This window comes from Heterodontus francisci, chromosome 31 (assembly GCF_036365525.1).
Source record: "Heterodontus francisci isolate sHetFra1 chromosome 31, sHetFra1.hap1, whole genome shotgun sequence".
Lineage (NCBI taxonomy): Eukaryota > Metazoa > Chordata > Chondrichthyes > Heterodontiformes > Heterodontidae > Heterodontus > Heterodontus francisci.
The window spans coordinates 32092997-32118814 of NC_090401.1; the positions used below are offsets into that span (position 1 = coordinate 32092997).

At 45.5% G+C, this 25818-nt stretch overlaps 1 long non-coding RNA gene across 2 annotated transcripts in view; it reads right to left on the reverse strand.

Annotated features, from left to right (window-relative positions):
- Positions 1-21216, reverse strand: part of LOC137346958 (uncharacterized) — a 61112-nt gene extending 39896 nt beyond the window's left edge. The window contains exon 1 of one of the 2 annotated variants that reach the window (XR_010968835.1): positions 21099-21216. This is a non-coding gene — a long non-coding RNA (uncharacterized lncRNA). Of the gene's footprint in view, positions 1-21094 lie in introns of both variants that reach the window. The other variant, XR_010968836.1, reaches the window with a different exon arrangement.
- Positions 21217-25818: the final 4602 nt, after the last annotated feature.

Genomic DNA, 25818 nt, shown 5'->3' on the forward strand with positions numbered 1-25818 from the left:
AGAAGTCTTACTACAATTATATAGCACCTTAATGAGACCACAGCTGGAGTACTATGTACAGTTTTGGTCTCCTTACCTAAGGAAGAACAAATTTTCCTTAGAGCGAATGCAACTAATCTTCACTAGACTAGAGTGAGAAGATTGTTCTGTGAGGAGACATTGAATATATTAGGCCTATATTCCCTAGAATTTAGAAGAATGAGAGGTGATCTAATTGAAACATATAAAATTCTTAAGGGACTTGACAGGGTAGATACTGGGAGGATGTTTTCCCTACTAGGGAGTCTAGAACTAGGAGTCTCAGAATAAGGGGTCGGCCATTTCAGACAGTTGAGGAGAAATTTCTTCACTCAAAGGCTTGTGAATCTTTAGAATTCTCTACTTCAGAGAGCTTTGGATGCTCAGTTCTTGAGTATATTTAAGACGAGATTGATAGATTTTTGGGTACTACAGGAATTAAAGGATATGGGGATAATGCTGGAAGATGGAGTTGAGGTGGATGATCAGCCATGATTGTATTAAATGGCAGAGGAAGCCCAAGGGGCTGAATGGCCTACTCTTGCTCCTATTTCTTAGGTTCTTAAAATGGCTTATTGTAAGAGATTAAACTGAAAGGAATTTCTATGAAACTACCCTGCTGCCATAGTCTTTCGCTGGAGATCAATGTTAGTTAGTAGTTTAGTCAGCTCATCCAGTATTTGTGTCAGTTGAATGAATGGTCCAGTGATTCTGGGTTCATGATTCATATTGATCCAATATTCATGGCCTCATGGTTCATGGTGGATGAGTGGTAATGGGATCATGATCTATGGTGCCCCAGTGCTTATGGGCCAATGGTCTATAGTGTTATATGTTGATGATCTCATGGTCCAATGGTTATGGGTTCATGATCCATTGTTGTCTAGTATCCATGGCTCATTTTTTCTGGTGATTTAATTTCTATGCCTTTTAATGTTATGCTGACAGTCTAATAACAAAAGGCAATCCTACTCTCTGTTAACCTTGTTACATGGGTCTGATTCTTACTGACCTTTTGCAGGTTTCCCTGTTTTGCATCATTTGGATCATTGGTTGATCCAACTCCAAATTCTGAATTGTTGACCTAGCTACCAGTGTGGACATAATGCAGCTAAGAATTGAGCTTTTATACTGGTAAAAGCAATGAGACAACTGCAAGCTCATCTGAAATCACGGTTCTCAAATGATTTGTAAAATATAATTTGTGAACTGTCCAAAATCATGTTCAATGCTGTTCCACAAGGTGAGAGTATGACAACTTCACTTGTGATTCATGACTTGGAGAAGTTTTGTTCCAATCACTATTTGAAGTCAAATGATAAATGGGAGCATAAAGAATATGTTTACCATTTTGGAACAAGTTATGAAGAAAGAAAATCCTCCACCCCAACAACTGTGAACTCCTAATCCCATACAGATCATGAACAGAAGAAACAATTGATGCAGCATAGAGTGTCACTTTGGCAAAGGTCTTGGAAATGGTAGAGGGCAAAAATAGGTGAAAGAAATAAATTTAAAAAGTTAGGGAAAATGTAACAATCATCCCAAGGCAGTTCCAAATAACATCATGTAATCTAGTATTTGCATCAAAAGGAATTCCAATATCCCTCCACACAATAATATTTAATGAATGAAAGAGTAGGCTTTGCAGCATCAGATCTATATCTTATGGCCTCTGCTGGGAATGTGCATAGCCCTAATACTTGATACATTTGATACATTTTTCTCATGTATTTCTAAGGTATACAGTAATAGGTTGTGTAGTAATATCACTCAATGTAATTTCTACCTTATATACCAATATCATATACTATAATTTCTTGGCTCTATATTAACATTATAGTGTAAGTTCTAGGCTACTATCAGATCTCCTGTGGCAGAGTCAGAGATTTTCCAAGAACAATAAGGGATATTCTTCCATGTTGTATTACCAGAGACATTGACTTAACAACATTGGGAGTGACCCTGGGACCACTAGGAAGAGTTCCCAGGGTCTGGTAGTACTGGGATAGGTCTCATGATTCTGGTAAGATATTGAGTGATGCTCCTAGAGTCTGGGAACATTGGAGGGTTTGGTTCGCAAGATTCTAGGAACACTGAAGAGTGAGATATGAGGCATACTGGAGCAGATTCTGAAATGTGTGGGCATTTGGGAATGAAGGTCTAATGGTCTGAAACCATTGAGATGCTTCTGGGATCAGGGAGCGATGGGTGTGGCTCTAGGTGTTCGTGAGCATGGACAGAGGGAACTGGAATCTGGCAGTGGAGGAAATTTCTGAGATGGAGCACCCTGGGATCTTGCTGGACTATGAAAGTGTCTCAGAGCACAGGAGTCATATTTGGCAGCATCGGAGCTGCTGGATCTATCAGTCTGAATCTCAAGTATACTGTTTCTCTCTCGACAGATGCTGTCTCACCTGCTGAGCGTTTCAATATTTACTGGTTTTATTTCAGAATTCCAGCATCTGCAGTATTTTGCTTTTGTTACACTCTGAACTCCTGTTGATTCACAGATTGTATGCTGGGTAACGTGCTAACTGCACATGCTCAGAATGCACTAATATGATTGGAAGCTTTCTCCAACTGCTGCAAGCTAAAAATAATTACTCGAAGCCTGAGCTGTTGAGACAGGCTGAAACCTTCAATTAGAACATCAATTAAGGCGTTAAAGACACAAAAGACAATTAAATATATAAATCTAATCATTTTTTGTTGTGAAACACCTAACTTTTTATATTTCTTTATTTTGCTTCAAGCCTTATCTTGGGCATTACAAATTTTGGTTAGTTAAAAAGAAATGGTGGGTGACACCATTTTGAAAAAAAAACATTTTGAGTAATTCGATTGGTTCATCAGCAAATAGTGACAGGCAACTGTTAATACAAGGAAATACTTGGGTGCCAGAACTAGCTGCGCCCCTAGCCAAGCTGATCCAGTGCAGCTCCAACACTAGCACCTACCCAACAAAGTGGAAAATGCCACACAAGTGCCAGGTAATGACTATCTCCAACAAGAGAAAGTCTAAACAGCACCCCTTAACGGTCAATGGGATGACCATTGCTAAACCCTTCCACCATCAACAGCCTGGGGGTGGAGGGGAGTGGGTGAAAAACTTGGCCAGAAACCTAACTGGATGAGCTGTCTAAATGCTGGGCTGAATTTAGTGATGAGCTCTAAAAATACTGATAGCAGTTTGAAATGAGGGATTACACAGAATCAACACCTCTGCCTTATCTGAAGAGGACCAGAAATATCCCGCAAAGATATAGAAACATAGAAACGTGGAAAATACGAGCAGGAGTAGGCTATTCGGCCATTCGAGCCTGCTCCGCCATTCATTATGATCATGGTTGATCATCCAATTCAGTAACCTGTTCCCGCTTTCCCCCCCTATCCTTTGATCCCTTTCGCCCCAAGAGCTATATCTAACTCCTTCTTGAAAACATACAATGTTTTGGCCTCAACTGCTTTCTGTGGTAGCGAATTCCACAGGCTCACCACTCTCTGGGTGAAGAAATTTCTCCTCATCTCAGTCCTGAAAGGTTTACCCTGTATCCTTAGACTATGATCCCTGGTTCTGGACTCCCCCACCATCGGGAACATCCTTCCTGCATCTACTCTGTCAAGTCCTGTTAGAATTTTATAGGTTTCTATGAGATCCCCCCTCACTCTTCTGAACTCCAGCGAATATAATCCTAACCGACTCAATCTCTCCTCATACGTCAGTCCCGCCATACCAGGAATCAGTCTGGTAAACCTTCACTGCACCCCCTCTATAGCAAGAACATCCTTCCTCAGATAAGGAGATCAAAACTGCACACAATATTCCAGGTGTGGGCTCACTAAGGCCCTGTATAATTGCAGCAAGACATCCCTGCTCCTGTACTCGAATTCTCTCGCTATGACGACCAACATACCATTTGCCTTTTTTACCACCTGTTGCACCTGCATGCTTATCTTCAGTGACTGGCGTACTAGAACACCCAGGTCTCATTGCATATTCCCCTCTCTCAGTTTATAGCTGTTCAGATAATAATCTGCCTTCCTGTTTTTGCTACCAAAGTGGATAACCTCATATTTATCCACATTATACTGCATCTGCCATGCATTTGCCCACTCACTTAACTTGTCCAAATTACCCTGAAGCCTCTCTGTATCCTCCTCACAACTGACCCTCCCATCCTATGGAAAGTGCTAGAAGATCAGCTCCAATTAAGAGTGAATTTTAGAATTCACTACTTAGAATTGATGTCCTACAGTCAACAGCCACAGGAATCAATAGACCAGTTTGTCAGTCGATGTGTAATAAGGGCAAAGAATGCAATTTTTCAGAAACGGAGCTGTCAGAGTGAATAATGGAGCTGGTGATTGTCTCAACACCTATTGAAGCATTTCAGAAAGATCTCTATGGGGAAAAAGAAAGGTCACAGCATTGATGTGCTACTAGAAGAAGGCAGGAAATATGAAAACATTGTAGCTGGACAACAGCAGCTGCAAGCACTAGGTGAAGCCAACAGTTATTGGCACAATAACAAGGTCAAAAAGAGCAAGCAAACTGTGTGGTAAGTGTGGTTTGTCCCACTCATTGTGAAGTTGACCTGCATTTCAAGATCTGTGCAAGGCATGCAGTGCAAAAGGACACTGGGCCTGCCTATGCAAGAAATCTGGCTCCAAAAATGCAGCCAGAAGTCACAGTAGCATACAAGCAAACAGAAGACAGGTGCAGCAACAGGGCAACAGCAGCACGGAGAGTGCCAGAGACCTGCGTAAACACAAGCCGATACACAAAGTCCACAGCGAAACAGACCTGAGGCAAGACTCAGAGCGGAGAAATTCTCAGCCAGAAGACGAGCCGATGGTTCACATTGTGAACCTGATACATTGTGTTGATGAAGTCAAATAACTGGAAGCTTTTGCTCCCATTAACATCATGTGCCCAAAGAAAGTTGGCAAACACACACTCAGGATTAAGATTGACACTGGAGCTACTGCAAATATCCTACCAGTTCAAATCCTGAAGGATATCTACCGGAGTCATTGGAAATCAATGAGACAACTGCAAAGTTACCTGCATACAATGGGTCACCCATCCTCTGCAGTGGCACACTAACAATGCGATGCAGCTATGGCAAGTTGGCATGGAAACTGCAAATATTTTACCTGGTAGACACGAGCGGACCAGCAGTGGCAGGATTACCAGCATGTAGGGACCTCAACATCACAACTATCCACAAGATCACAAAGGTACCTATTCCAGCAAAAGAGACCATTGAGTCAGTCCAGGACTTGCAACAAACGTACCAGGACACGTTCAACGCCATGGGAGACTTCAAAGGCGATGCCGTACAGGACCCCAGAGAGGATGCATCCCTGTGTCCAGCCCCCTGTGTCTGAGATTGAGTCACAGTCCTTCCAGGATCTCAGTGGTTCTGGTTTGGAAAGTATCAGCCCCTTTTCAGAGATGCCACACCAAGAGAATGGAGCCCCAAGACTTCAGATGCAGATGATGAGGAGAGGCGAAGGACACACAGTGTCCTGATGAGTCAGAGGAGGAATGTCTATTGGCTTTTCGAGATGAGGTGCTGGAACTTTCCAAGAATGACAAGGCCTCAAAAGTGGTCAACTTGAGAAAAGCAACAGAGTATGTTAGCAGGCTGAAGGCAGAGCAACAGAAACTGAATGCAGAGAGGGAGAAACTTCAGGAAAAAACAGCAATAGATGAGATGCAAATTCCCTGAGCAAGAGACGTCAAGTCACCAAAGCGATATATGGACTCTAAAGCTTCTATACTTGTAAATTTTATAATCTATATCCTGTATAACTAATTTTGATATCTAATTTCATGTGTTTTTACTTGTAGCATAAGAGACTTTGGAAAGAAAGGGGATGTTGTATGATCGCCTTAAGAGTTATGTCCCTTCAAGATCTCAGTATGCTAATGAGATAAGTACCAGGATATAGTCATGTGACTACAAGTCAGAGTCACTCTGCAACTGTAATACCCAGATGAATGTTCTGTAAATAATTTGCTCTATACTGTAGATATTAGTTTAGCTGTTAATAAACCTGTTTGAGATCTTCAATGAACTGGTCTCCACGTATCTCATTTATATTGCACAAGACAACATAAAGAATGCATTTCAGCCATGGGTCCCGACAGCGGACACGGAAGTGGGCGCCGTTCTCCCTGGTCACGTGGGCAGCCATCCCCCCGCGATCACACAGCCGGCGGCTACTTTGGATGGGGCCTGCGCCTCCATTAGGTAATAACGCAGCGGGGGCGGGATGTGAGACACCGAATATGGCACCAGATGACTTCGGAGCAGGTGTTGGCACCATATTTAAAGGCCTGCCAGTCTCCTTGCATTGCTTCCTTGCACTCATTTGCTGTGAGCGCGTCAAAACTGTGACACGTGTTGCATTGATTCTGGACCCCCATAACCCCCCAAAGCAGATCCCGCAGGATGGCAGAGACAAGACACAGGGTGGCCCCATGGCTTAGCGATGTGTCGCTCAAGATTCTCCTCCAGGCTGCAAGGGAAAGGAGGGAGGTCCTCTACTCCAGCAATGGCATGAAGAGGCCCTCCCGCCTGACCAAGCAAGCCTGGGTGCAGATCACTGAGGAGGTCAGCAGCCATGGGGTCACCCCAACCCGGACATGGGTACAGTGCCGCAAGAGGGTCAAGAACCTCTTGCGTTCTGCCAAGGTGAGTGCTCCACACCTCTCTCCTTTTTAACAATTACAAGTAGCTTTGTAGGAGGAAACAGGACATGGGGAAGGAGGCACTACAAGGTGATGGCAGAGGGGGTTAGGCGTCACCTCATCCTGACATGTGCATGGCTGCTTCTCAGTGCAGGCCACCTTCTTTCACAGCTCACACCCATTAACTCCCCTGAGAGCAGACAGGAGCATGAGCTATACGTGATGTCCCAGTAGGGGACGAGGGGGTGACACTATCATGTTGATCTCTCTGCAAAGTATGACTATCTCTCTCTTTCCACTTGCAGGACATCCTGGACTGGTGGAGGCATCCCAAATCATCAGCCTATTTTCACAGCAGAGGAGGAGACACTAGAATTGGCTGTGAACCAGGGTGGCCACTCCATATCAGATGGAGAGACTGGAGTCTCCGTGCAAGAGAGTGAGGATTGGCTTCCACTATCATGCAGTTCACTTCTGGAGACCCACATTACATATGGTTGGCATGCTGGGATCTGCACCGCCTAACCTACACATGTTTGTGTTCTCTCATACAGGTTGGCTGCAGGAGACTCAACCAGAAGGGGGACAGCCATCCACCTCTGAGAAGGAGGAGCACTCAGAGGATGCACTGTCCCATGACACTCCTGTACCTTCCACCAGCGCAGATACTTTCACCTTGGTGGGAATTCATTCAGCAGTAGAATCAGGGTCACTAGCTGGTGAGAGCACTGCACACACCCGAGCAACTGGCTGAAGCTGAGACAGCCGAGGCTTCTGACAGTTAGAGGACTGTGGGTGGCCAGGCTCATGCTGAGCCCCAGGCTGATGATGAGCCTCTGGTGTCAAGAACACAGGGCATGCTGGAGTTGTAGAGAGAGGTAAGGCAGCATATGGCAGAAATGCCAGAGGCAATGCACAGCCATTAGCAGACGATGGAGGAGTCCATCCATGCCATGAGTGTTGCCATGTCTCAGATGTGTGAGTGCATAGCTTCTCAATTGAGAGGTTGGTGATTCTCGTGGAGAGACAGATCCCACAGGTGTGCACAAACCTGCACACCATCGCCTGGCCATGAGCTCAATGTAACAGTGGCATGACGAGAGAAGGAGGATGCGCCTGGAGTATTCTCCACTTCCTGTTCCTTCTCTGGTGAGCAGGGAGATTCAAGAGCCTTGAAAGGGAGGAGGAGAGGCTGACCCCCACAGCTGGGGGCTCCCCTCAGGGTGCTCTGAGTGTGAACACCAGCTCCTCAGCCCCTCTGCCAGTGAGCCCAGCTCTAGCAGCCGCGATGCCTGAGGAGAGTCCTGCATCAGTGTAGGAAGCCTCCAGGCAACAGGGGCCCTCCAGACCTCAGGCAGCCAGAAGACGCCCGTTGAAAACATCACAGGCCACGGGGCAGCCTGATCAGCAGCCTGCCTCCAGCCCAGCTGATAGCACTGGGGTCACACCTCGTGGAAGCACTTGCAAACATAGAAAGAAAACCATCTGGAGGCACTTGGGGTTTCACAGGTATTTGAAATTTGACATGTGCTGCATCATTTAAAGTTCTTTTGTTCCAGCTATTAACCTTCATTGTGTAAAAGTGATTATTCCATCATGCATTAATTGTGAACTGCTGACTTCACCCTTCCCCTTTAGTGGATATCAATGTAGCACAGCCCTCATTTGAATATGATCTCCCATGAGCATTAGGGCATGGTTCAGCTGGCACTAGGCACAGAACACAAATAGAAAGGAGGTGACAGACTGCGTGCATTGAGCTCAGGATTTATTGTCTTTTTCTCTAAGAGGCCATCATGGTGGCTGGAGGTGGGTAAATATGAAATTGTCTCTTGCCTCCTTGGCTGGTCACTCAATCTGCTATGTAAGGGCTTCAATATCCAGTGCTGCTTGTTCATCTCCCTCCTCCTTGTCCGCTTTGTTGGTGGAGGAGTGTCACTCAGGCATCTCATCATCATGCAAGGCCTACCCCCTCTGCCGTGCTAGATTGTGCAGAACACAGCAGACCACCATGATACGCGATACTCTCACTGGGACATACTGCAGAATTCCACCGGATCGATCCAGGCACCGGAATCTCATCTTCAGCAGCCCAATGGCCTGCTTGATAGTCGCCTGGGTCGCCATGGCAAGTGTTGTACCTCTCCTGTGTTGCGTTGAAAGGGTTCCTCATAGGCATCAGTAGCCATGTCTTCAATGGGTAGCCCTTGTCCCTGAGAATCCATCCCTGAATGTGAGCAGGGGGATTGAAAAGCTGTGGCACCTGCGGGCATACACCAGCAGGAAATGCTTTCAGTGGTCACAGACCAGTTGAAGGAATGAAAGCCCTTCCTGTTGATGAATGCAGTTGGCTGGTCCAATGGACCCTTGCTGGCCACATGTGTGCAATCTATCACACCTTGCACCCGGGGAAATCCAGCGATGGCTCAGAATCTGATGGCCCCCTTGGCCTGACTGTCAGGGTCGGTCCGGTAGTGCACATAGTCGCTGGCCTTCTTGAACAAGGTATTGGTCACCTCCATGATGCAGCAGTGGGCTGCTGCCTGGGAGACCCTACACAAGTCCCAGTGGATCCTTGGAATGATCCAGACGCATAAAAGTTTTGTGCCACTGTGATCTTCAGGGCTACTGGCATTAGGTGACCCTTGAATCCTATAGGTTGCAACTCATCCTGCAGCAGGGCAAATAAGTCAGTGACAGGCCCCCTCCCCTCCCGCCCCGGTGAAGCAGAGTCTTCGCTGACAATGCCGCACGGTTATTTGGAGGCAGCTGATACGAGTCCGATACACTCACTGACACAGGTGGGCCTTTCTTGGCATGGCTGGCTGATGCTGCTCTCGTCCTGGAGCTTCATGGCAGTGCATCTGCTTCTTGGTCTTCCCTCCATCGGAGATGCTGCATTACTCTACAGTGGTCCAAAAAGACAGAGTGTATGGGATTCATGTTAGGTGCCTAGTTGGCCTACAGAGCGCTGTCGATACAGAGACGACCCTGTCTTGGCAACTGAGCTTTTGACAATCTTCCCGGCAGACTCCTTGATGGCCCTCAGTGCCCACCCTTGCTGATCGCCGACCCGCTCATCCAGTATGGGCAACCAACCATCTCACCCAAACGTTTGGTCACCCGATATACCCATCCAAGCCCAGGTACCACCTTTGCAGAGCACTCGAGCACCCGAGACCCCAATCCGCCCCTTTGCAGAGCACCCGAGACCCCAATCCCCCACTTTGCAGAGCACCCGAGACCCCAATCCCCCCCTTTGCAGAGCGCCCGAGACCCCAACCCTACCTTGCAGAGCGCCCGAGACCCCAATCCCCCCCTTGCAGAGCACCCGGGACCCCAACCCCCTCTTGCACAGCGCCCGAGACCCCAATTTCCCTCCTTGCAGAGCGCCCGACACCCCAATCCCCCCCTTGCAGAGCACCCGAGACCCCAATCCCCCTCTTGCAGAGCGCACAGCACTGCAGGCCAACAATTGCCTCTGCACCCCCCCTTCTTCCCCTATGCAGTGCTCATCAAGGCTGCCGACCGGTTGTGGTACTGAGGCCTCGCCTCAGAGCCTCCAGCTTTTAACAGTTAGGAATCCGAAGGCACGTGAGGGCTGCCCACCGTGCACTTAATCCTAAGGGTGGCGCAGTGGTTAGCACCGCAGCCTCACAGCTCCAGCGACTCGGGTTCAATTCTGGGTTCTGCCTGTGTGGAGTTTGCAAGTTCTCCCTATATCTGCGTGGGTTTTCTGCAGGTGCTCCGGTTTCCTCCCACAAGCCAAAAGACTTGCAGGTTGGTAGGTAAATTGGCCATTATAAATTGCCCCTAGTATAGGTAGGTGGTAGGGAAATATAGGGACAGGTGGGGATGTGGTAGGAATATGGGATTAGTGTAGGGTTAGTATAAATGGGTGGTTGATGGTCGGCACAGACTCGGTGGGCCGAAGGGCCTGTTTCAGTGCTGTATCTCTAAACTAAACTAAACCCCATTGAATTGTGATGAATGCAAATGTGTTAAAAGTAAGTGTTCAGCAATTTAAAATCCATTCCCGTTGCATAGGGACGGCGACGCCGCCTTGGTGCTTTCCCGTTGCCGACTAAATCTGGAACCGACGTCATGATGCCGAATTTCTGGACGGACACTTGCAACGCAATTCACCTTCTCGCCACACCACCATTCCCACTCCAAATGGCCGCACTAAATTCCGGCCACTTTATGAACAAGCGCAGTTCAGAGGCTGAAAATTCTGCAGCGAGTAACTCACCTCCTGACCCCACAAAGCCTTTCCATCATCTACAAGGCACACATTTGAAGTGTGATGGAATACTGTCCACTTGCCTGGATGAGAGCAGCTCCAACATGGAGGACATGAGACAGTTAACCTCAATGCACAGGAGGAATAAGCTAACTGAAATCAAAGCAAAATACTGCCGATGCTGGAAATCTGAAATAAAATCAGAATTGCTGGAACTTGTGACCTCTCATCAGAACCGTTAACTCTGTGTCTCTCTCCACAGATGCTACCAGACTTGCTGAGTATTTCCAGCACTTTCTGTTTTTTTTTAAGCTTAGTTTCGAGGACATTAACAACTGAACAATGCCACAAGTTAACGGAAGTTATGAATCAAAATCAGTTCCTGGCAAGAATGGAAGATGCATTATCTCCTGAACAATACCATGAGCTAAGCGCCCATCACTGTGAGGGAAATCACATTATCTTTAGGCTGTGTAGACAGCAGGGGAGGAGATAAGGCATTGTCCCTGACCTTGCAGTTCCGCATGGCTCAGGAGATTGAAAGACCAAGATAGAGAGCTGTGAAAGACCAGCCAGCTCAGAAGGTTGATAACTGAAACTACAGCCTGAGGCCAGGTGTGGAATACTATAAGAAAGGACAACATCGAAATGTGGGCACTGCAGTCAGGTGAAGAAGGGTGGGGACCGGTCATCTCCAAATCCAGGCCTCCAATCAACATCGATAACGACTAGCTGCATGGGTGATTGTAAGTTTCAGTCAAATCATAGAGGGGTTTGTACTGTGGTTTTGTTGGTCTAATAAACTAAAAAATTTAGGTTCAGCCAAGACCTGTTTGCCATGTGTATTTTGTTCTTATAATTCGGGGGTCCAAGAATTATTGTAAGAAGGAAGGGAACTGAAAGCCCGACAAACAACACTCAAGAAGCTTGACACCATCCAGGACAAAGCTGCTGGCTTGATTTGTACCCGATTCACTACCTCAAGCATTCACTTCCTCCACCACCTCCACAGTGGCAGCTGTGTGTACCATCTACAAGATGCACTGCAGCAACTCACCAAGGCTTGTTCAACATCACCTTTCAAACACATGACTTCTACCACCTAGAAGAACAAGGGCAGCAGATGCATGGGAACACCACCACCTGCATGTTCCCACCCACAAGGCATACACCATCCTGACTTGGAAATATATCGCCGTTCCTACATTGTCACTGGGTCAAATCCTGGAACTTCCCACCTAACGGCACTGTGGGTGTACCGACACCACATGGACTGCGATAGTTCAAGAAGGTGCTCACCATCACCTTTGCAAGGGCAATTAGGGATGGGCAATAACTGCTAGCCTAGCCAGCGATGCCCACATGCCATGAACATTTGATAAATTTCAATTATTAGTGATTAAATAAAAATTTTCAATGTTAAATATTGCCGTAAAATTGGAACAAAAAAATTGTGACAAGAAGAACTGATATTTGTGGACAAGAAGTATGTACATGGATAAAAGTTAATCGAACAGTGATATTGCCAATGTTAGCCATGGCTCAGTTGGTAGCAATCTTGCTCTCAGTCATCGGTTGTGGGTTCTATTCCTGCTCCAGTGCAACAATCTAGGCTGACAATTCAGTGCAGTATAGAGAGAGTGCTGCAATGTCGGAGGTGCTGTCTTTTGGATGAGATGTTAAACTGAGGCCCTGGCCAGATTTGTACTTCGGGCTGGAGGTAGAAAAAGTCAGTGACAAGCCTGCCTCCGCTGGGCCTGGAAGCCAAACCGTAATTTTACATGGCCCAGGCCCTTAACTGACTTCGGGCAGGAGTTCCACCCCTCTGAGGCAGGAAGTTCTGCCTACAAGAGCTGCCGGCAAATCCGTGGCCTGCAGCTCTTCAGTCCCAGCAGCGCCACAGGGAGCGGTGGCCACTGCTGGGACTGCATCCAGCCAAGACCGGCAATATGTTCAAGGCCCCAGAATCTACATAAGTGTGTGGGGCCTTGCTGAGGACAATCAACTAGACCCTGGCGAGGCTGGTGGGTGGGGGTGTCACTTGAGAGGTGGGGGAGGTGCTCCAGTAGGGCCAGCTTGTGCCACCAAGGGGACTCTTCATCGGGCACAGGGTACCCGATCAGGAGGGCCCCCCACAGTCCGCAATAAGGCCACAGGTTTTACTGGGTGGCCTTCTGAGCTACTGAACCACCTACCCGACCCTGGTAATATTCCAGCGGCGGCAAGAAGAGGCTCTTAATTGGCTGCTTAAGGGCCTTAATTGGCCTGGGATGGGCAGGCCATTTGTCACCTCCCCCATTGCTGGTAAAATTGCAGCAGGGGTGGGAAGGCAAATGGAATGGCACCCGAGCCATTTTATGCCCCCCTCCACACCCCCTATCGCCACCACCCACTCCTGTGGGGGGCATAAATTTCTGGCCCCTGTTTATCCTCTCAGGTCGATATTAGATTTTTTAGATTTAGAGATACAGCACTGAAACAGGCCCTTTGGCCCACCGAGTCTGTGCTGACCATTAACCACCCATTTATACTAATCCTACACTAATCCCATATTCCTACCACATCCTCACCTGTACTTATATTCCCCTACCACCTACCTATACTAGTGGCAATTTATAATGGCCAATTTACCTATCAACCTGCAAGTCTTTTGGCTGTGGGAGGAAACCGGAGCACCCGGAGGAAACCCACGCAGACACAGGGAGAACTTGCAAACTCCACACAGGCAGGACCCAGAATTGAACCCGAGTCGCTGGAGCTGTGAGGCTGCGGTGCTAACCACTGCGCCACTGTACCATGGCGCCATTTCAAAGAAGAACAAGGGCATTCTCCCCAGTGTCCTGGCCAATATTTATCCCTCAGTCAACATCACAAAAACAGATTATCTGGGTCATTATCACATTGCTGTTTGTAGGAGCTTGCTGTGCACAAACTGGCTGCTGGGTTTCCCACATTACAACAGTAACTACACGTCAAAAAGTACTTCATTAGCTGTAAAGTGTTTTGGGAGTCCGGTGGTTGTGAAAGGCGCTATATAAATGCAAGTCTTGCTTTTTGTTATATCCCACTGTAATTTTTGTGCTTTTTCATAATTATTAGTGTATTTGCTATGTCATACAGTATAATATCTAAGCTACTGTAGTAAAAAAAACCTGGAAGGCAGTTGAAGGTTGAAATCCATTCTCAAAGTTCAAACTTTCCTTTCACAATTTCTGATGACATCCAAGTCACCAACTGGGTTACTGCTCTGCAGCTCCCTGCCAGGTGCCTAACTCTTTCTGGGAGTTAATAAACTATTTTGATAGTCCTATAATTAGGATAGCCCTAGACTATAAAGAATAACTAAAATGAGTTCTATACCTTTAAGGTCAGAAATTCTCCACAACATTCTATTCAACGGACCTACCTCAACCAATGGCATCTCTGTTTTTTCAACCATTTTTTTTTATACCAATTAATTTCTCACATATCTCAGGAGAAATATTGGCTACCTGCAATGCAGTACTCCATCAAGGCTGCTGTCATTTTTAGAGCTGAATGCTTAGAGCACAATTAATTTCAGTCCCAGTATTCCCAATGTTGGCAAACACAATACAAGATGATAAATGTTGAAGTACACTGGCAGTCACCAAGCTCTTAAGGGGCAGTTTGCTTGCATATAATTTTTGAATGTACTAAATGAATGCCCCGGTAGGTGGAATAATATGTTTAGCTAGTACTAATGGCCTTGATGTTTAATAGTTCTTTATAAGCATAACATTATAAACGGGTTCACTTGCAATCTGATTTATTTGCAATGTGGAAGAATAAATGTACAAATTTTCATAAAAGGACATTTGAATTCACCTATTGTAGGGAGCAGGGATGCCGAGGAAGAATAGAAAGTGGAAACCCAATTATTCTTCTCACTGCAACTAAATTATCATTCATGCTAGTTTTTAACCCCTCAAGTACAGTCTAGACATTTACTTGTCTCTTGTGTTAATGATCTGACACTGTTATTTAACACATTTTATGTGAAGATTTTCTTGCTACAATGGATGTAATGAAATTGTAACCTGTTCTTCGTAAAGAGATCACTAATTTTATTGCATGTAGTACATCCGTAGCACTTAAAGCAGCCAGAAGCACTGCACAAAGAACAACCAGGTGCTGCGCAAATGACTACTGGCAACACCTATGCAGTCATATTCAGCTGGCCTCCGACACCGGAAACATCAGAGGAATGTATGATGGCATTAAGAGAGCTTTTGGGCCAACCATCAAGAAGATCGCCCCCCTAAAATCTAAATCAGGGGACATAATCACTGACCAACGCAAGCAAATGGACCGCTGGGTTGAGCACTACCTAGAAATGTACTCCAGGGAGAATGTGGTCACTGAGACTGCCCTCAATGCAGCCCAGTCTCTACCAGTCATGGATGAGCTGGACGTACAGCCAACAAAATCAGAACTCAGTGATGCCATTGATTCTCTAGCCAGCGGAAAAGCCTCTGGGAAGGACAGCATTACCCCTGAAATAATCAAGAGTGCCAAGCCTGCTATACTCTCAGCACTACATGAACTGCTTTGCCTGTGCTGGGACGAGGGAGCAGTACCTCAGGACATGCGCGATGCCAATATCATCACCCTCTATAAAATCAAAGGTGACCGCGGTGACTGCAACAACTACCGTGGAATCTCCCTGCTCAGCATAGTGGGGAAAGTCTTTGCTCGAGTCGCTTTAAACAGGCTCCAGAAGCTGGCCGAGTGCGTCTACCCTGAGGCACAGTGTGGATTTCATGCAGAGAGATTGACCATTGACATGCTGTTCTCCCTTCGTCAGATACAGGAGAAATGCCGCGAACAACAGATGCCCCTCTACATTGCTTTCATAGATCTCACCAAAGCCTTTGACCTCGTCAGCAGTCGTGGTCTCTTCAGACTGCGAGATAGGATTGGATGTCCACCAAAGCTACTAAGTATCATCACCTCATTCCATGACAATATGAAAGGCACAATTCAACATAGTGGCACCTCATCAGACCCCTTTCCTATCCTGAGTGGCGTGAAACAGGGCTGTGTTCTCGCACCCACATTTTTTGGGATTTTCTTCTCCCTGCTGCTCTCACGCGTTCAAGTCTTCAGAAGAAGGAATTTTCCTCCACACAAGATCAGGGGGCAGGTTGTTCAACCTTGCCCGTCTAAGAGCGAAGTCCAAAGTACAGAAAGTCCTCATCAGGGAACTCCTCTTTGCTGACGATGCTGCTTTAACATCTCACACTGAAGAGTGTCTGCAGAGTCTCATCAACAAGTTTGCGGCTGCCTGCAACGAATTTGGCCTAACCATCAGCCTCAAGAAAATGAACATCATGGGACAGGACGTCAGAAATGCTCCATCCACCAATATTGGCGACCACGCTCTGGAAGTGGTTCAAGAGTTCACCTACCTAGGCAAAACTATCACCAGTAACCTGTCTCTAGATGCAGAATTCAACAAGCGCATGGGAAAGGCTTCCACTGCTATGTCCAGACTGGCCAAGAGAGTGTGGGAAAATGGTGCACTGACACGGAACACAAAAGTCCGAGTGTATCAAGCCTGTGTCCTCAGTACCTTGCTCTATGGCAGCGAGGCCTGGACAACGTATGTCAGCCAAGAGCGACGTCTCAATTCATTCCATCTTTGCTGCCTCCGGAGAATACTTGGCATCAGGTGGCAGGACCATATCTCCAACACAGAAGTCCTCGAGGAGGCCAACACCCCCAGCTTATACACCCTACTGAGTCAGCGGCGTCTGAGATGGCTTGGCCATGTGAGCCACATGGAAGATGGCAGGATCCCCAAAGACACATTGTACAGCGAGCTCGCCACTGGTATCAGACCCGCCGGCCGACCATGTCGCCGCTTTAAAGACGTCGGCAAATGTGACATTAAGTCCTGTGACATTGATCACAAGTCGTGGGAGTCAGTTGCCAGCGTTCGCCAGAGCTGGCGGGCTGTCATAAAGGCGGGGCTAAAGTGTGGCGAGTCGAAGAGACTTAGCAGTTGGCAGGAAAAAAGACAGAAGCGCAAGGGGAGAGCCAACTGTGTAACAGCCCCGACAAACAAATTTTTCTGCAGCACCTGTGGAAGAGCCTGTCACTCTAGAATTGGCCTTTATAGCCACTCCAGGCGCTGCTCCACACACCACTGACCACCTCCAGGCGCTTACCCATTATCTCTCGAGATAAGGAGGCCAAAGAAGATAGGGGAAACTTTATCCAATTATTTTAAGATATGCAAACGTAAATAAAAATAGAAATAAATACTTTTCCAAATGTGTAACAAAAAAGTCGTCAAAAGTTTTAACAAGGTGATTAAACAAATTAAAATCCTTTTTCTGCCCCTCCTGCCCAAATGTTTAGCCTGATAGTACTCCCAATTGAATCTAACATTTACACCTACCAGCTCCCAAATTAATAGATTCATTGTTACGGAGGCATTTGAAATATAGGCATTGATTGTTAGTCTAGTACCATAACCACTCGGCTCATAGCAGTGTGATTTGAAAGATTCCTTCATTTACCTACACTGCCCAGTGAGTCTATTCTATGCTTTGAATAAAAAAAGTTCAAACTATTGATGCAAAATTCAAAGATTACTAGTTAAATATGGACAGTCATTTCCTGCATCTACATAGCAGTCACTCCAATTCAACAGCAGCCATTATGGGAAAGAGAAGGTCATGTTCTCCAGCAAGTGTGCACATATACATGAACATGCACCAGGGCACCTAATGTTACTGATTCTAGAAATTCCTCTGTGCCTTATTTTTAATTTATCGGTTTACTCATTATTCTGATGAAATTCATCTATCTGCTCCTTATTTAAGTTGTTTGCCTGTTTAATTTAAATAAAATATCAATGTTGTTAAAATTGCAAATACAGGCACTTTAACCAATTTCTGCTAATAGTACAAAGAAGGATTCTTATAAAGTCTTTTTGACAGATCTCAGCACAGACAAAACCCAAGCTCTAAAAGTAGAGTTCAGGATAAAATGCGAGAAAGCCTGACATTTTGGTGAACAGTAAATTTGCCAATTTAGACAGTTACTTTAATTTGCACCATAATTCTGACTACAGCTGTACCCTACTGCCAGATGCAATAAAATGAAGAATAGCCAACCTGATTAAGCAGTATATTGAATCTATTAAATGCATTACAACTGGGAAAATATTAAAGAGGAACTATGGTCCACTAGGAAAAAAAACACAAGTTAAATATTCCAACATATCATTTAGTTTGGACATCTTGACACAAGAGCTTGAAGTTCAGAATTTTTCTTTGAACAAGATACATTTGCTTTTTCGTTGCCAATAAGCGCCAACAATGGTGTGTCAGATTGGAATATTGAACTAAATCACCAAACTTTTTATATAAGTTAGTGATCAATTCTGACTAATCGCCATAGTTATTGTAAGACTAATCTATACAAAATGAATATGCATGTGAATGTATGTCCAAAAGAAAATTGTTTTCAAAAGTTTTGACAAGACTTGTAAACAAGAAGTAAAGGTCCTTCTCCTCTATTCTCCAAATTTACGATGTTACATTTGCCAACCAATCAGCACTCTCTTCTCATGCAGTATAAGTTGTTGTTTTCCCTTACATTGGTTATTCTTGCAATTGTCCAGATGATTGCAAGATGAAAAGCTTTGACAACATGTCTCTATTTTCAGCAAAACTCAAGTTCTGTACTATCAAACGACTATTTATAAATGAATCATTCAGTCCTGTTCTCCTCAGTTCTACTAATTCTAAATCCTACAAGAATCTTCAATAGAAAAGATACCAATACATTCTTACTTTCTTTGCCTAGGAGAGAAGTAGCGATTGTATTGTTCTGCACAGGACTTGTAATGTATTTGTCTGAAACTCCACTGCCCTTTATTTTAATGAAGAACTCAACCTGTTTAAATTAAATGGGTAAACTTTAAAAAACGGAGAAGGGAATTTCATTTTTTTTAAATTGGGCATTTGTAGCCAACAGCAAATTGATTGATTTCAACCACTAATCTAATAGATTTAAATTTCAACACAGTGACAGCAAAGTCCACCCTGGACTCGGTATATTAGGCAAATAATGGGGAAATTCTAACCTCCATGATGGGCAGGAGAGGGTCGATGGCGATGGGTGGTTGGGGGTGGGGGGGGGGGGGTGGATTAATTTGGTAAAAATGTGAATCCCGACCCCAACCCTTCACGAACAAGCCTACTTCTGTTTTAACCATGGCAGGTTTAGAGTTAGTGAGTAACCCACTCAGGATAGGTGTGTCAGTGATTTTAATATGTTAATGTGGCTGTGTTCTTCAGATTTTGTCAGCCATTTAAAATTTAACAGCTGCAGGCTAGATTTCCCAGGGGTCCGAATAAAAAAATCTAATGAGGTCCTCCTGTTAAATTTGACAGGACCTTCACATTTCTGGGTATCCTGGTTACTGGCACTGGCCCACTCCCTCACCACCTCCCTGTAACTATAAGGACCTGTGTGTTTCAGCATGTTTTCAACCAAAGAGATAGTTCACTGTCGCAGTAATAATACCCATAGGATCAAAACCAATAATCATCTAATCTTTCAGTGTTGGAAAATGTAATAGCTTAGTCAATATTCTGATAGTCTGGGGCTACTGTAATGCCAACCTCTGGCTAATATTCACTTTCTTAGCCAGACAGCAGAATTGGCTGCTTAAAAGCACTGCTAATGTACTTATGGTAATTCATCATTTAGCCTCTTCCCACCCTGGTCTACCTTTGCTAAGATTACAACCTTGTTGGTTCTTGCAATTTCAATGTGAGTTTAATCCAAGTTCAGTCAGAGGGGTCAATCTGCTCAGCCCATCAGATGCTTCCAAGATGTTTGAAATGCTGCAAAAACTGTGCCATTAATCTATCACATTCACTTTCTAAGGTGTTCAAACCTCAATAAAATGTTCTGATCTGGATCAGCAAAACATTGTTTGAATGACAGTAGTGCCCTTCCCTATATCAGTCTTTGTGGCACATAAAGTCTTATCTCAGGTAATTTGGCACATCTTCTAGCATGGAGACTTATGACAAGTTTCATTTTGGTAAGTGGTGCACTGCAACTTGATGTATTACCAGACTGGATACCATGATACAAAGCCTTTTTAAAAATTCTTTCATAGGATGTGGGTGTCACTGGCAAGAGCCAGCATTTGTTGCCCTCCCCTAATTGCCCTTGACAACTGAATGGCTTGATAGGCCATTTAGGAGGGAAGTTAAGAGTCAATCATATTTCTGTGGGTCTGAAGTCACATGTAGGCCAGACCAGGTAAGGACAGTAGATTTCCTTCCCTAAAGGATATTAGTGAAGCAGACAGGTTTTTACAACAATCAATGATAGTTTCATGGCACCATCACTGAGACTAGCTTTTAATTCCAGATTTTTATTACTTAATTGAATTAATTAAATTGTACCAGTTGCCATTGTGGGATTTGAACCCATGTCCCAAGGGCATTATCCTGGGCCTCATGACTACTAGTCCAGTGACATTACCACTTCGCCACTATGGTGGTAATTTTCTATTGACGTATGGTCATGTTCCTAGGCTTTGCTGGTTATGCTTTTCTCTGTGATCTTTCTACTTCAAAAAGTAAGACATTTTGGACACAACATTTTTCAGAGAAAATCTGCAGATGCGTCAAATACTGACTCTCCCACTTTAACAGAGTCTCATGATATTTGGTATTGGATCATTATATCGCTAAAGATTACACATCTCTGTTAACGCTCCGACAACTACAGAAAACCAACCTCTCCAAACTAACCCAGGATGATCCTTCTACCCAAGGCCCCAGAATGAAATGACAGCAGTTATGAATTCACTTTGAATCCCAGCGCTGCACTGTGAAAGCACTCTGATTTACAAGCTGTCTCAGCGAGGTGTTATTCCCAGTGCTATTAATTATTTACTCTTTTTCTGTTTACCTTCAGGCATCAAGTAATTATTTTTAAATATTCATCCACCTTTCTTATGTACTTTTTGAACTTTAGTTTTGGAATCAAAGGTGTTTGGAAGCCTGAAATGTTACAAGTGAAGTTTAACTTTGATTTAAAAAAATCTTTTGATACAAAATGTACTTGGTTACCTGCCTCAGGTGTTTTTTCTAAGCAGACTTGTCCAACCTGGTCTGGTCTTGGCTGCATTTTTGGTTGTTCCAATTTGCATGTAAAGATTACACAACGGATTGATATGCTTGCAAGTCTTTCATCTAGGTGTTTCATGTTAAAACATAGACGCTATATTGGTTAATCATAGTGCTCCATTAAGTCATTTTATTGTAGTTCCAAATTCCAAGAATAACTAACAGCATTTGCCAAAAATGTTAGTTTGGCCCTGGCTGTGTTCTATTCATCAAATTAAAGGTTGCACAATAGATTGTTCTGATCTAACTTGGATCAGTTCATATTAAAACATGGATATTGGGATCGGGTGATAGAATGAGTTCAAACATTATACTCGCATCTCTGGGATTGGATTCAAATATAGTATAGAATGCAGGCACGACCATCTTCTCTATGATGGCTGTAAGAGAGTCCCTAGTAAAATGAACCCATAACAAAAGACTGTCCATAATTCAACAATGATATTTGCATACGATAATGGTTGTTATTCTTGCTTTTGTAATGTACATTGCAGGGATATAGTACTGGGAGTCTTACTTTGATGTCGGGTCCTGGATGTCAAATGTTGTAAAGCATTGTGTTTCTTAACAATTATGGCATTCCTCAACTTGATGAGCACAAAAGGATCCCCAAACAAAAATAATTTTGGTCAATCTTCACTTTCATCAACTACAGCCTTTCTAATCAGCTCTCAAAGATCACTAAATTAATTTGGTCCTTGCTGCTCTTTACCTGTAAGTATAGAACAGTTTGTTATATTTGATCTGGTCTCTGTGAAATAATGCCTATTAAAACAGATTGCAAAGTCCAGTATTAAGCAAAATCACCGACTCAAAACATGGATCTAGCATATTCAATATGGAAGATGCATTCATTTACCTCTTGTGTTTGCAAAAGTAAGGTTGTCAATAATTTCCATCCTGCAAGCTTGAAATTACCTCACACAAGCAAACATTACTTTAGAGTCCAAGTATGGGTCCACCACAGTTTGACAATTAGGTGGGCACCCTGAAACATCTGAATTTAATATTAAAAACTATTTTTTTGCAAACATTTATTATAAAGTTAAAATGTAAAAACAATATATTTAAAGACCATGTGAAAAAGATAATGAAGTAACAAATTTGTTAAAACTGCAAACATTTCTATGAATATCACAGGAAAATGGTTAATAATTGAAGGGTGATTGTGGCTGATGAGAGCCTCAGAATGTTGAACACATTCACACCTCAGAGGTACAGTACATCAGTGCAAAAGTATATCAATCATTTATTAGCCATTTTTTTCTTATGCTGTCATTCACCTCGAACTGAAGATTGCTTCAGAATGCAGATAAAGCAATTAGCATTACAGGTAAAAGCAAATCTGAAGTAAAAGGAAATCCACTAACATCAAAATTCACTGAGCATCCTCAAGTCTGCACTGAGACTATGGTGCATGATTCATGATTTACTAGATTCTCTGGACTAGGGGACAGGGAGGTAATTTAATCAGTTCAAAGTCCCCTATTTCAGTGCAGAAAAATTGTCAGGCATATATTACAGATATTAGTGGATAGTTTGGATTAAACTACCTCTTAAACTGTTCAGGTAAATTCTTTTGTTTTTAGAAATACTGAAGATAGGATGTTGGGTACTAATTTAAGATAGAGACTATTGATGAGTGAAACAACGGGCCAAATTTTATGTTTAAAATGCTGGTCCCATCGCTGGGACGGGAACTAGACGTGAGGCATGTTGGGAGCAGGAGCGGCCGGCCACTCATGATTCAGCGACGGCCGGCCAATTAACATTAATGAGCCGTGACATGTGACCAATTGTGTGTTCGGTGTCAGGCCTAAAGGTGGGGTGCATGGCGTCAGGTAACGCCTCAGCAGGTGCTGGCGCCATTTTTAAAGGACTGCCCGCCCTGCATTGAACTCTATGCTGTGAAGGCTTGGGAGAGGAGGGGGTGATTGCAGAAACCAAACAGATAACTGAGTAGAGACCCTGGGCTGCCCCACACATCCCTGATCCCTCTCTCCAGGTGGTTTTGCAGCCTGCAAGGGAGAGGAGGGACATTTTGTTCCCAAAGGACGGGAGGAGGAGGAGACCTGGGAGCCAAACCAAGCAGGCCTGGCTCCAGATAGCAGAGGAGACCAGTAGCCATGGGGACACACCACGGATATGAATCCAGTGCCACAAGTGGCTCAGCGACCTCATCCGGGCAGCAAAACTGAGTACCTCTTAATGCCTTCATCTTCTTGGGCCTTGGGTGAAGCAGGATGGTGCATTGGGAGGAGAGAGATTAACTCCCCCAGATGTGGGAAACAGGTCAGGGAATGCAAGCTGACTGACAGAGGCATGGCGAAGTGGCCCTGAAAGGAGGCCCGCATCATAGCGCAATCACGTGAGGTCCCTGGAAAGGGGACGCATGCAGGAGTCATCTGTCTGCCCCCATCAGTGGCAGCTGAACTACCACCAGCCTCTGTTTAGTTTAGTTTAGTTTAGTTTAGAGATACAGCACTGAAACAGGCCCTTCGGCCCACCGAGTCTGTGCCGACCATCAACCACTAATCCTACACTAATCCCATATTCCTACCACATCCCCACCTGTCCCTATATTTCCCTACCACCTACCTATACTAGGGACAATTTGTAATGGCCAATTTACCTATCAACCTGCAAGTCTTTTGGCATGTGGGAGGAAACCGGAGCACCCGGAGGAAACCCATGCAGACACGGAGAACTTGCAAACTCCACACAGGCAGCACCCAGAATTGAACCCGGGTCACTGGAGCTGTGAGGCTGCGGTGCTAACCACTGCGCCACTGTGCCGCCCCGCTGCCATGCGGCGGGGGAGCCACACCGAGGTCCCCCCGCCACTGGTACTATGCGGCAGGCTCTTCACGATGTCAGGGGTCGAGATGGGCCTCTCCCTGCAGAATTTTACCGGCCCCCCACCCCCCCAACCGTGATCCATGGCATCGAGGGGCTGGTAAAATTCAGCCCGTTTATACAGAATTTCCCCCGTTAAGTTTGAACACTTGTTTACAAAGGTCTCCTGTCCACTGGCACCTAACTCGCACTTGCTTTGTAGGGACCTATAGCATAGGACGTGCTGGACACGTGAGAAAACTATGAAGCAACATCAACATGAGGCAACAGACTCATCACATTACTCGCTTGCAGCTGAACAAACATAGTACAGTACTTTACAGGTTGAAAGAGCGATAAGCTGGACTTTGAGTATTGACTTTCAATTATTGCATTTTTCCTTACTTCGGTGACAGTATAAACATGAGTCCATCATTGTTTACTTAGCTCTCTAAGTGCCATTATATTATAGTGTCTTGGGATTGATGTCGCTGGGGGAACCAACAGCTTCCTGCCCGCTGTCTGCAGGAGAAGATAGCAGACAATTGGAGAGAGTGAGCCAAGACTGGCAGTGGGCTGCCTAATCTCCATGTGCTAACCCCAATGGAGCAGGAGGCCAGTGAGCTCAGGACGGCTGCATCGTCGCAGATGGAGAGACGGGGCAGACAGAGAGTAACATCTCCATGGGGCACAAGGCTGCATCTGCAGCGATGGAGCCATGCTGCTCATCGGGCATCCAGTGCCTACAGGGGCCTGCATCATAGATGTGTGCTATGATGGGAAGGGAGGCTCTTGACCCTTACACATCTCTGTTCTCTCGTGAAGGTCGTCAGCTAACGTCCGGGATCACGGGAGAGCCTGCTAGCTCTGAGGGGGAGGAATGAGCCTTTGCTGGTCCATTATCACCTCATGCTCCTGCACCCTCCACCAGCACAGATACTCACACCTCAGTGGGTTTGTACTCAAGATTAGATCTGGGCACACAACCTGGTGAGCACAGCACACACACACGTCCGAGCATCTGACGGAGACTGTGACAGCCCAGGCCTCTGACAGTTGGAGATTTGTGGAAGGCCAGGTCCAAGCTGAGTCCCAGGATCTTGACATGCCTCTGGTGCCAGCAGCATCACGAGAAAATGCTGCAGCTGCAGTGAGAGGTCAAGCAACATCTGGCAGAGATGTCAGAGGCAATGCGTACCCAAGCATACACAATGGAGGAGTCCATCCAGACCTTGAGTTTGGCACTGTCTCTGACTGGTGCATGAGTGGCATCCTCCATTGAGAGACTGGCGGCTCTGATAGAGCATTAACATTCAGCAGAGCATTCAGTGTCTGCAGGACATTCGTACAGATCTGCATATCCTTGTCTTGGCCATGGGCACAAGGCAGCAGTGGGAAGGTGAGAGGGGGACGGGGGTGCCTGGAGTTGCTGCCACGTCCTCTTCACTCTCAGGTCAGCAGGGAGGCAGACATATGTCTTGTTGCAGAGGGGGGGGGGGGGGTGAATCGGATGCCTCCTGCAGCTGGGGGCTTCTCTCAGGGTGCTCCCGATGTGGGCAACTGCTTCTCTGCTGCTCTGCCAGTGTCGCCAGATCCTCCTTCATCCCTGCCAACAAAGGGTGGTACTGCTTCTGTGCAGGAGGTCATCAGCATGCTGAGGCCCTCCAAGCCCAAGGCATCCAGAGGGCGACTGCCAAGGTCATCCCTAGCCAAGGAGCAGCAAGGTCAGCAGCCTGCCTCCACCTTAGCTGACCGCGCAGGGGGAGCAGCTCGTAGGAGTTCACGTAAGAGAATAAAGAAGTGCACATAGAATCATAGGGTTATCACAGGTG